At 43.5% G+C, this 12,648-nt stretch overlaps 1 pseudogene; it reads left to right on the top strand.

Moving 5' to 3' along the window:
- The first annotated feature begins 836 nt into the window (after positions 1-836).
- LOC132232557 (membrane protein FAM174B-like) lies at positions 837-7,077 on the top strand (annotated as a pseudogene).
- The last annotated feature ends 5,571 nt before the right edge of the window (positions 7,078-12,648 follow it).

Here is a 12,648-nt window from a genome sequence, read left to right as displayed (position 1 = left end):
CAAAGGCTCCAGGCAATGTGTTCCTGTCAACTCAGTGGTCCCAAGACCCCATGGCTCTAGATAATGTGTTTCTGTCAACTCAGTGCCAGACACCAAAAACTATAATTTAGCTAACATGCTTAAGTCTGCTTCTGTAAACTGCTTTTTGCAAACCAGGTTCCTCATTCCAAACCCTGGGATATAATCAATACCTTTGTGATTTTTGCCTATATAAATCTGATGTCGGGGCTGGAGAGGGCACTATGAGATTTGGGAGAGCGAAATGCCCCCTCATAGTCCCGGATTTGCAATAAATGTGGACTCTTTAATTCAACTTCCTGAGGCGTCCTTCTGTGATTCACGGGGTACATTATAACAATAGGCAGGAACATAGGGAATTTTTAGAATTGGGGTCCATGGAAAAAAACATAGGGCTACAGACTGGGAGAAGGTACATTTCCATAACACAAGGAAACCGGGTGCAGTTACATTTCCATGAGACAAGGGAGCAGCAACAGGTATATTTCCATAAGGACAAGGAAACTGGAAGTAGCCAGAGAAGGTCTATATTTACAAAATAAATAAGGAAGAAAGCCCAGAAGGAATAGGAGGACAATGAGTGAGGAGGGCCTCAGGAGTCACTATAGTAACCAAATCAAAAGGGAATATTGACCAGAGGGGATATCAGGACACAGGAACTACAGCCTTTATAAACCATGGGAACAGAAAGTCGGAGGGACCCTTTCCCCCTCTCCACGTGGGAGTCCATTCTGTGGAACTCTTCCTCTCTCCCCACGTAGGAGTCTGTACTTGTTCTTCAAAAAATCTCCACCTTTGCTATACTGCTGTGAAACGCCATGGCCAGCATGGCTTTTGGGGTCAAAGGCTTGGAGAAAGAGCTGATGTACAAATTAAAACACAAGACAAGAAATATAATTTTGAAATTATGGGGGAGCCAGAGAAAGCTTAACTGTAGAAGTCAAGTTCCACTGAGTCTCAGTTCCTGTCTGCTTTTATTTACTAGAATACACAATTGACTTTTAGGAATGCAAACAGACATATCAATGGTAATGTTTAGTAAACAGTAAAATTATCAGGTTGGGGGGTGGTGCTTTAGGGCACTGAGTCAGCAGTAGGTAATAAAATGCAAACATTCACCCTGTGAATATCAAAGAGCCCAAATTCAGCCTTCTGACAGGACTTCTCACATTTATATTAATTGTTGTTGATCTTGGTTCTCAGTGTACTACCCTCTGTCTGTGGATTTATTCTTCGACTCCAGCAGACAAAGAATCCGGGTTCCAGTCCAAAAATTCCATATCAATACTGCCGGCATTATTGAAATAAACACTCATACATGATTCAACCCTTTCTCTGCTTAAGGCTCAAGTAGTGACAAGCAGCCTAGAACCATTGGTTGTCCAGTTTCATTTTGAGGAAATGATCCTTTTCTGCTCACTCCTCCCTTCTGTCTCTCTCCTTCTATTGTCAGGCTGGCTCTCTTTGTAGACTGAAGTTTTAGTAAAAGGTACCTAAAATTAAATCCAAGGTTATTTCTGCTCAGAGTTCATGCAGCCAGTTTGCCAGTTTTCTGTGTGCACCCTGACTGCATCTCTGATTGCTAAGGCAGCATTCATTCTTTTCTTTTCTTTTCTTTTTTCTTTTCTTTTCTTTTCTTTTCCTTTCCTTTCTTTTCTTCTCTTTTCTTTTCTTTTTAATAACACTAGAGGCCTGGTGCATGAAATTCATGCACGGGTATGGTCCCTAGGCCTGGCCGGCGATCAAGGCCAATCGAGGCTTTCTGACTGCCAGCTGGGGCCTTCCTTCACTCTGCGCCACCCCCTAGTGGTCAGTGTACATCATAGCGAGTGACTGAACTCCTGGTCTCCCAGTTGAACTCCTGAGGGGACACTTTGCATATTAACCTTTTATATATATAGATTTTTTATTGATTTTTATAGAAAAAGGAAGGGAGAGAGAGAAAGAAAGAAACATTGACATGAGAGGGAAATATCAAGCCTACAACCGGGGCATGTGCCTTAACCCAGAATTGAACCGGCAACCCTTCAGTGCACAAGACAATGCCCAACCAACTAAGCCACACTGGCCAAGGTGAAACATTCATTCTTTTTTTGTTGTTTTGTTAATCCTCACCTGAGGATATTTTTTCATTGATTTTTTAGAGAGAATGGAAGGGAGAGAGACAGAAAGAGAGAGACACAGATATGAGAAAGACACATTGATTGGTTGCCTTTGCATAGGCCCCAGCCAGGGTCGGGGATCAAGCCTGCAACTTGACCAGGATGGAACGCAGAACCCTTCAGTACGTAGGCCTTGGTTTTGCGTACCCTCTTTCCACTGAGCCAAACCAGCTAGGGCGAAGCATTCATTCTTTTAGCCCCATCTCTGGCCTTCACACTCATGCCTGTCAAACATTAATCTCTTCCTAGTTGTCTACCTGAACCCTGAGAGCTGCTTCCACAGGCAGAATCTCTATGAATCTCTGTAATGACAAGGCAGGTAGAATAAAATGTTTCCAAAAATTGCTCCATTGAGTCAAGCCCTGAGAACTATGGCAGTTTGTCAACAGGTAGCTATAAAACAATGGTCCTAGAACTAGCCTAGCTTCTTTTAGGTTTGTTTTTCAGATTTAAAGCAGAGCCAAAAACTCCAGAGACAAACTCAAAATACCTGTTGGGAAAGTCCCTTTCTGCATCCCATAATAAGTCTTGCACAATCCCAAAATGTTTTGCTTTACTAACTCGTACCAGGACTTCAGTGGGACCCAAGCATTCCTAAAAAAGAAAAAGCCAGCCAACCTACACCCTGACTGGTTAACTCCAGAACCTTCTGTATTCCCAAGGAATAAAAACCCTTAAGCCCCACATTTGGGGCACAGTGGTTTTGCCCTCTGCAAAGCCTCAATAAATCTGCCTTTGCTTTTATCAGTGTCCCTGGTCTAAATTCTTTTCTATCAGGAGACAAGAACCCAAAGTCTCAGTAATGATGATTTTGGATCACACTCATTTCCCAGATGAGGAAACTGAGGCTCAGAGTGAGCAGGGTGTAACCAAAACCAAGGTTGGGCTGCCTGCCGCCATGAAAGCCAAACTCTTAAGACAGCTGATGGTGAAAAAGGAAAGAGGTTTATTCAAGTGTTGGCTACCTGAGAAGGTGGGGGACTCTTACCCAAAGCCCATCTTCCTACCTCAGTGCAGGCAGAGGTTTTTATAAGGAGGGAGAGGGAAAGCAGAACAAAGAAATCAAGGAGAGAAGGTTGAAAAGTTCTCCATGTTCTAGCCAGCACAGTCTACTCTGATAAAGACCTTGAAACTGGTCAAGTGATGGTCTGCTGTGTCATCCTGGTCTTTGTCATCCTGGGTCTACATCATCCTGGTTCTATGGTTGAAGGTCAGCAAATCTCCTGGAACTGGGAGGAGTCTGTGTCTTCTGAAGTTAGTTCCTAGGATTCTTATACATGTAAACATGCTGTCTATCTACAAGCTCCATATCAGTCAGAGTCAGCATTTACAGAAACAATGCCAACATAATGGTGGTGGGATGACAATTCCTCACTCTTACAAGGACACTCTTCTGGAGTAACAGAACTGGAACTCAAACTCATAGCCTTCAACTCCAAAAGTCAGCTTTCTTTCTCTTCCATCCTTGACTATTTCCTTTTAGGTAAAAATGACACTACTTGCCTTTTCTTTTGGGTTTACATTTTGGCCCCATCCCTTCCATTCTCTTCTGTAATTTTGTCCCATTCTTACTCTAGTGTTTCTCAAATTTCAGTCATCTATGCCTCGCCTTCATTTTCTTTTCTTTATTTTTTTTTCTATAACCGAATGTTGCCTATAGTCTTATTTACTCAGTATTTGTCTTTACATTGATTCCCTGAAATATTAAATTAAAAAACAAAAAATATTTATCATCCAAAGGAAACTGTACCACTACTATAATTTAAAAATTAATTTTAATTGCCACAACAGATTAAAAAAAAAACTAAAAATGCATACAATGAAAGCACTAATTATTATCGTTTTAAAATCTCATTTGGAAAAAAAATATCTCATTTGGATATGGTTGCCTGACAAGTATTTGAGGCTGGTCTTGGTCTTTTTGTTAAAAAGGAGAATTGAGCTTTTGTAAGTTCCTTTTTGGTATAATGATGTTGCATAACAAACAATGTTCATGCCTCAGTGGCTTAAACCAACACAGGCTTCTTTCTCACACACCTGCAGGCTGTCTGGGAGGCTCAGCTTCAGGATATAGGTTGGGGTTATGTCTACTCTCTGCGCCTTTCATTCTGGGACCAGCAACTCTCCAGAGCATATTCTTCTCATGATGAACGGCAGAAGCACCAAAAACCAAGCCAAAGCACAGAAGCACCTGTAAAACCTCTGCTTGTGTCATTCTTATTAACATTCTATTGGCCAAAGCAAAGTAAGGACCAAGCTCAATCTCATGGAGTGAAGAACTATATTCCTACCTTGAGTAGGGTAGGGGGCAGGCGAGTGAGTAGAGCGTGAAAATTTGCTGAATAACAACTATTCTCTACCATAATAAGAATAGAAGATGTAGAAGTAGCAAATGGAAACTCTCTAATTGATTTAATTGAAGAGAAATGGAAAAGGAGTGACTTGATCACATCGTAATTCATGTCCTAGTGCTGAGCTCACTCTGATTCTGAACAAAACCAGGAAGTGGTGAGGAAGGGCCAGTGGGTGGGTGTATTTGTCCAGCAGGGTTGTTATAACGTGACACCATGACTGGGCAGCTTAAACAACACAAACTTATTTTCTCACAGTTCTGAAAGCTGGAAGTCCAAGGTGAAGGTGCTGGCAGGGCTAGTTTTCTCTTTGCTTGCCTCTTCACATGGCTGTCTCTCTGTGCTTGCACCCCTGGTGTCTCTCTATATGACCTCATCTCTTCTTAGAAGGACACACTGGTCAGATTGGTTCAGAGCCCACAGTAATAGCCTCGTTTTAACTTAATCACCTCTTTAAGGCCCTGTCTCCAGACACTGTTACATTTTGAGGTCTTAGGCTTAGGGCTTCAGTATATCGAATGTGGGTGGTACAATTCAGTGCACAGCAGTGAAAAGCAATGTTTGCCACATGTGTTCAAGTCCCTTCCTCCATCAAAAGTTGCTGCCTTGATTCTGTGCCTTTTCTTTGGTTCCTTCTTTCAATTGATATTTATTAAAACGAGTAGGCAAGCCATAGCCAGTGTGGCTCAGTTGGTTGGAGTGTCGTCCTGTGCACCCTGAAGGATCGCAGCAGGTTCAATTCCCAATCAGGGCACACACCTAGGTTTCAGGTTCGATTCCCTGGTCAAGGTGAGTGAGGTAGGCAACCGATCAATGTATCTCTCTCCCTCATTCTTTCTCTCTCTCTAGAATCAATTTGAAGCATGTCCTCACGTGAGGATTTAAAAAAAAGAGAGAGTAAAAGCGGCCCTAGCCAGTTTGCTTAGTGGTTAGAACATTGGCCCACGGACTAAAGGGTTGTGAGTTTGATTCTAGTCAAGAGCACCTACCTGGGTTTCAGGTTCAATCCCAGCCCCCCTCTCTTGGGGCTCATGCAGCAGGCAACCAATCGATGTGTCTCTCTCACATCCATGTTTCTCTTTCTCTGTCTCTCCCCCTCCCTCCCACCTTCTCTAAAAAAATCAATGGAAGCGGGAATCTCGAGTGCAGGCCTCGGGGGTTCAGGACGGGGGGCTCAGCTGCGCACCCTGCCCCGCCCGCCTGCACATTGCACACCGCGCCGCTGCTGCCGCTGCTGCTCCTGCTCCTGGCCGCGCCCGCGAGCCGTGCCCAGGTCGCCCCGGTGCCGCAGCCCGAGCACCCGCCACCCGACTCCAGGCCTGTGAACACCACCGGACAGGGTTTGGGTGCCGGGAGCCGGTCCATCCTTGCTGTTTCAAGGGACCTGGCATATATGGCATACTGTTCTTAATATGTTTGCTCCCCTTAGCACTGTGTGTTTTAACCAAGGTCACCTCTCCGAGAAAGGTTGTTTCCCCAGGTAGGGATTTTTCCCTGAAGTCAGGGAGGGGATAAAACCCCTCAACTAAGTTCCAGGCGGGTAATTAATCCCTTTAACTATGAACAATCATGCTTAAACTACATAATCTTTTCTCCCTGGAATGGAGATAAGAAACGCCCTAACCTTTGTAATAGAGATTGATAGGATTGAATCAACTGGTATAAATACAGTTGTAACAAGACAGAAACACGCAGAACTTAGAACAGAATCAAGAAGACAGAACCTACACGGAGCCTAGAGACAGAAGAACTTCGCTGGAGAGAGCATGCCGGAGGATCCTGGAGAGGGACTGGCCTCGGAGCCTAGAGACAGAGCCTAGCGGGAGAACATGGCAAGGGATCCTGGACTGAACCTGACTACAGAGATTGGCAGGAGAACCTGACTGGAGAGCCTGGACAGAACCTGGCTGGAGAACCTAGCGAGGGAACATGGCTACAGAACCTCGCTGGAAATCCGAAGCAGAACCTCTCTGGAGATCCTAACCAGAACTTCACTGGAGATCCTGGCTGGAGATCCTGGCTAGGCTGCTGATCAACTGAATGCTGTCTCCGTGTCATTCCTTCTTCGCCGACTCTGTCCACACCTTTGGGGACCCCTGGACCCGCTGGGGTTGGACCCCGGCATTTGGGGAGGCGGCGATGGCAACTCCAACAGCAGCGGCGGCGCCCCGGTGACCCACATCTCCAGCCTGCTCCGTGACCTGCCACCCTGAAGGCGGCCGTCATCGTGCGCCTTCACCGCTGCCTCATCGCCTGCCCGCTGCTGCGCGTCTTCAGGTCCGGGAAGAGGTGGAAGAAGACGCGCAAGTATGACATCGTCACCACCCCGGCTGAGCGCGTGGAAATGGCCCCCCTGAATGAAGAGGATGATGAGGATGAAGACTCCACAATATTCGATATTAAATACAGGTGAAACCTGTTTCCCAGCGTGCTGGCATCCTGTGGAAAGTTGGTCAGCTGCGCCTGGGTGGGAAGGATCTGGAAGCCGTCCTGTCCAAGGTGTTGAAACCAAAACAAACATTATGTAAACATTCTGACGTCTACTCAGAATGTCACCGCAGGAGAATCACCTCTCCCATCCTCTGGACACCACTTTGAACTGTTACCCTTTCTTCCTCCTCAAGAGGGCTTCTGCCGTGCCAAAGGGCACAGGGTAGGCACATGTTGACTTAAAAAATATTAACTTGCCGAACCGGTTTGGCTCAGTGGATAGAGCGTCAGCCTGCGGACTGAAGGGTCCCCGTTCGATTCTGCTCAGGGGAATGTACCTTGGTTGCGGGCACATTCCTACTGGGGGGGTGTGCAGGAGGCAGCTGTTCGATCTCTCTCATCGATGTTTCTAGCTCTCTATCCCTCTCCCTTCTTCTCTGTGGAAAAATCAATAAAATATATTTTTTTAAAAAAAATATTAACTTGAAAGCAACTGTTGATAAAAGTAAAAGAGATCAGGAGTTATGAAGAACCTTGCTCAAGAAGGATAGCCATCTGTGCAGTGAGGAGAGCTGGCATCCTGCTCTCCTGGATCTGTGGCTTCCAGATGTCTAACCCTTTGGACTTTTGGGTTTGGTCAGGTTCTGGCCTTGTGTTGGGAATGGCTGTGTGAACTTTCAAAGTGAAAGTTCTTAGATCTAGTCAGCCCCTAGCAGAAGTATATGCATGTTCGTGGCTCCCTTTCTTTCCTTTTTCTGTTTTTGTTTAAAGGGCTCGGCAGAACTGGCATAAGGGATTTTGAATATCAGGGAAAAAATACATGTGTGTGCTGCAACCTACACGGCTAGGGTTAAGGATCTGAAGGAGGGGCCGACGCACAAATGAAAACACTAGACAAGAAATAAGAATTTAGAAGGCATGGGGGGCCAGGTGGAGACCTCTCTCTTGGAGAGGCACAATGAAACCTGGCCTTATCCACTTTTTATTCAGTTTTAGATACACATCTTGCCCTCAGTAAAGCACGGCAAACAGGTAGCAGACAGACCGTCTCCAAGGTCAATAAAGATCAGTAAAGATCAGTAAGGTCCAGTAAACATTTACTTTGAGGCTATTAGGTCAGGAAATTGCTTCGAGCCACCACAATCTCAACAGAACAATGGTGCTTAGCATTAGCCCTGCTAACAGCCAAGGTCCATCGGCCTTCCGTGTTCCTTGGTGCACTCTCATGACAGTATCGGCAGTGGATGGCTTCCTGCACCTCCCCCATTTTGTTTTCTTAATAAATCTTGAAAAATGCATGCCGTCTGTAGGGCTTGAGTCCTTTTAAGCCTCTTCATTCCACATCTGCAAACTAGAAATAAACATATAAGAACAAGAATGAGACAGGCAATAGTGCGTTATTCTAAGAGGCAAATGTAAGGAGATCCAGTGAAGGGGATTAAATTCTTTCATGTCCTTTTTGAATTGCTAACCAGGCATCTAAGAAACTAGTTTGTAAGTTTGCCTGGGATAATTGTACAATGTGCTGTTGTAATTCTAAAATATCAAGGGTTGTGTTACCTTTACCCCAAGCACCAAGGAGGTGATTTTTTTATTGATTCCCAAGGGTGTACGGTACTGTGATAGGGAACGGGGGTAACACAAATCTGGGAAAAATTATAATGACACTGTAAGGACATTCTTTGCTCTAAACTGTGGATTTTATCACCCATCCATAAAACTGTAGATTTCAGTGCCGATAATTCTATCTCAAACTGGATGTCAATTCTTTTTTGTATAGACAAGATCTTAGTCACATTTTCCTTAACTTGTTGTACAAACTGAGAAGTTTGAACAGTTTGTACCATGGATGAAGCAGCAATGCCCACAGAAGTAACAATACTAGAGCAAAGAGTCCTGCAATTAACATTCCAAGAAATCTTTTTTGTCGTTTTAAGATTTTTACCAGGTCAGGTAACAGTTGGTAGGTTTGATGAGATGCCCAAGGCTCGGTTAGGTTAGTAGGAACCCAAGTGAAAGCAGGTTGTTTTAAAACCATGAGGGAATCTTTTGTGAATGCAGAATTAATACAATGGGATAGTGTGCAGCCTGTGCATGACACCTCATACAGGTGGCTTGTTGCATTAAGGCGCATCTGGATGGGGCCTGAGAGGGGTACAAAAGGATCAAAAACACAAGTGGTGGCAAGTACAGTCTTATTGGGAGTTCCCAATAAGATACAGATGGAATTATTTAAGCTATAGTTAAAACTATACCATTGTAGCCCTGGCTGGTTTTGCTCGGTAGATAGAGCGCCGGCCTGCGGACTGAAAGGTCCCAGGTTCGATTCCGGTCAAGGGCATGTACCTTGGTTTCGGGCACATCCCCAGTAGGAGATGTGCAGGAGGCAGCTGATCTGTGTTTCTCTCTCTCATCGATGTTCCTAACTCTCTATCCCTCTCCTTCCTCTCTGTAAAAAATCAATAAAATATATTTTAAAAATAAAATAAAGTAAAAAAAATAAAACTATACCATTTTATAGGTGCAAGTGCAGCAGCTAATTTCCATTGCGTGTTTTGTAGGACCCAATTATTGTGTTGTAATTGAGATCCAACAAATCCTCCTCCATGCCATGAGATGGAGTGATCAGCTTCAACATATAGATAGGATGCGGTCCCCTTCCATTTTAGGGTGTGATTGCTACTATACGCAGACCTGTAGGGGCTCCAATCCACCAAGGAAAAACTGTTATTAAGTTTGCTGCTGGCGGGGTGGTCACTATAACAGTCTTGTCAATTAATTTCTTCCTCAGTGGGGTGCCATTCATAAAACTTTTTACATAATGGCTTAGTGGGGGGATGTCTTAGTAATGTTCCATTTTCTGTACCTCTCCCAGAAGCAAGTAGTGACAGGACATGTATTTGGACTTTTGCTTCCCTCTCCTTTGGTGTCCATGCTAGCCAGAAACCTCTCTTTAATTCTACACACAAAGGAGCAGTAGTTGGATTCTGTGTCATACAAAAGGGAAGCTGGGTGGCGACACCCGTGTAATTATATTTCGCCCAGATACGTCCTTGTCCCACCTGTGGTCCCCCTGGATGACCAAGGTGCTTGGTATTATTGATGACTATACTAGGTGGGGGATCAGCCCAAGTAAGGGGTCTTATCCATGGAGGGTCAGGAACACAAGTCCAATATACTTTCCCATCTGCCCCTGGTAGTATTACCGCACAGCTGATGGCTGCTAGCATGCCAAGGAAAACGTTCTCTGGTGTTCTTGGGGTTTTGGTCTCCTCACAAATGCGCTCAGCTTTCTGCACCATCTTCTTCACCATCCCCCAGGACATCTCGGACTGTTTGTCGTCTGTCTTGTTCTCCTCCCACTCCTTATCTTCAGCGTGTTGCTTGGGGCTACTGTTATCTGTGGCTGGAGTAGTGATTGTCTGCAGCGGGCAAGTACAGGCTGAGGTTCCAGGTGCAAGGTCCTCATTAGTCTGGTCAGTTCCTCTCTCAGATCCATGTTAAAGTTTAATATTCCTTGCAGGAATCCACACGGGCTTGGAGGAGTTTTCTGGAAATACACAAGCATATCCTCGACCAAATGTTAACAAGGGGTCGGGACCCTTCCATAAACCAGACTTGGGATCTTTCCATTTAACCAAACCATTTTCCTTTGGCTTATTCTGACACCAGTGTAATTCCATAGGTGTCTTGCCATAAGCGTTACAAGTGAAAAAATTTAAAATAATTAAGGCTTGGTGTAGTCTACTTATAGGAGATTTCACCACTATTCCCCCTTTTTATTTTTCAAGTTGGGATTTTAGCCACTGATGTTGGTGTTCTATAATTGCCTGTCCTTGGGAATTGTTTGGTATTCCCATAATGTGCTGATTTTTCCATTTTGTACAAAATTGCAGGAAATGACAGCAGGTCTATTATCAGTTTTTATAATTTTTGGAATTCCCATGATGGCAAAAGCAGCTAGGCAATGATTAATGACCTGTTTTTTCATTTCCCCTGTAGATGCAGTGGCCCATAGGACCTTTGAAAAAGTGTCTACAGAGACATGCAATGCCCCAAGGCGTCCAACAGGAGTATAGTGTGTTACATCCATTTGCCAGATATGGTCCCTTATCAATCCTTGAGGGTTAATTCCTGTAGTAGGCCCTTGAGGCAGATGTAACATGCCATTGGGACATTCCTTGATAATCTGTTTTGCCTGCTGTCCAAGTGATTGAGAATTGTTTAGACAACATTTTGGCAGGTGATGTAAAAGCTGATGAGATTCTGTGGCCTGTTTTAATAAAGCAACCAATTGATCGGCATATGCATTTCCTTTTGTTAAAGGACCAGGCAGTGTGGTATGAGCCCTGATATGAGTAATATAAAAGGGGTATTGTCTTTGCTGTACAATTTTCTGTACCTGTTTAAACAGTATAAATAGACTTTGGTCACTGAGCCATTTTAATCAAGCAGTCTCAATTCTATTTACCAGGCCAGCAGCATAGGCAGAATCAGAAATAATATTAAGAGGCTCTTGGAAATCCTGCAATGCAGCCTTGATAGCTTCTAATTCAATTCTTTGCACATAAGTGTGACTGGTCTGGATGACTCAGTCTGAATTCATTGCATGATAAGCAGCTTTACCATTAGATGAACCATCAGTAAAAACAGTTAATGCTCCAGGAATAGGTTCCTGCCTAGTATTTTTTGGTATAATAATAGGGGTATAATATAAAAATTGTAGTAATTTGTTTTTTAGTAGGTGACAACTAAGTTCCCCTGAATATCCACTTAGTCCAATTTGCCAATTCAAATCAGTCTGAAATAACATTTCTAATTGCTTTCCAATGAAGGGAAGATAGATGCATTGGGGTTCTTCTCTCCTAAGCTGCTTGCAGTGCTTTCTGAGTTGAGATATTAATTGAGCCATGAGTTCTATATATGTAACTACAGTTTTAGAGGATTGATGCCCTAAGTGGACCCACTCAATAATAGTAGGAGAGTTTTTATTTTGAAAGATGTCTCCAGTGGGACTATTTGCAGTAGGATTAATCTGTCCTAATAAAGGCAATTCAGGCTGTACCTGTGCTACTTGGGCTGAAGAAATTGCCTGCTCAATTCTTAGTAACTCCTTCCTAGCTTCATCTGTTAATGTTCAGGGTGAGGAAAGATTAGAGTCACCCTTAAGTATATTGAATAAATTTGTCATTTCTCCCATAGAGATTTTTAGATAAGGTCTTAACCAATTAATGTCCCCTAATAATTTTTGAAAGTCATTTAAGGTTTTAAGGAAATCCTTTCCTATTTTCACCTTTTGAGGCCTAATACATTGGTTTTCAATTACAGTTCCTAGGTATTAGAAAGGCATTCCCCTCTGCATTTTTTCCCAGAGCAATCTCTAAGCCACATTTAGGGAGTTTCTTTTAAAAACTTTTGCTTTCTTTTAAACAGCAACCAACTTGGTTGCCTTTCAGAAAAACAGGGAGGAGAGAAACATGCTGGTCAATACTGCAATGCATACATCTCAAGTAAAAGTAACTTTCTTTTTACTTATGGTGTCTAATGGTGTCTAATGGGGAGATTTAATGCTTGAATAATAACTTTTAGTTTACTTTGTAAATATTAGAAGAAGAGATTTTAAAATTTCTCCTTTTAATTAAGCTTAAATTTACTTCTAAACAATTTTCTTTTTGGCTAGTGCTTAT

This window comes from Myotis daubentonii, chromosome 4, assembly GCF_963259705.1.
Source record: "Myotis daubentonii chromosome 4, mMyoDau2.1, whole genome shotgun sequence".
Classification (NCBI taxonomy): Eukaryota; Metazoa; Chordata; class Mammalia; order Chiroptera; family Vespertilionidae; genus Myotis; species Myotis daubentonii.
This window is presented reverse-complemented; position numbering and strand designations above follow the sequence as displayed.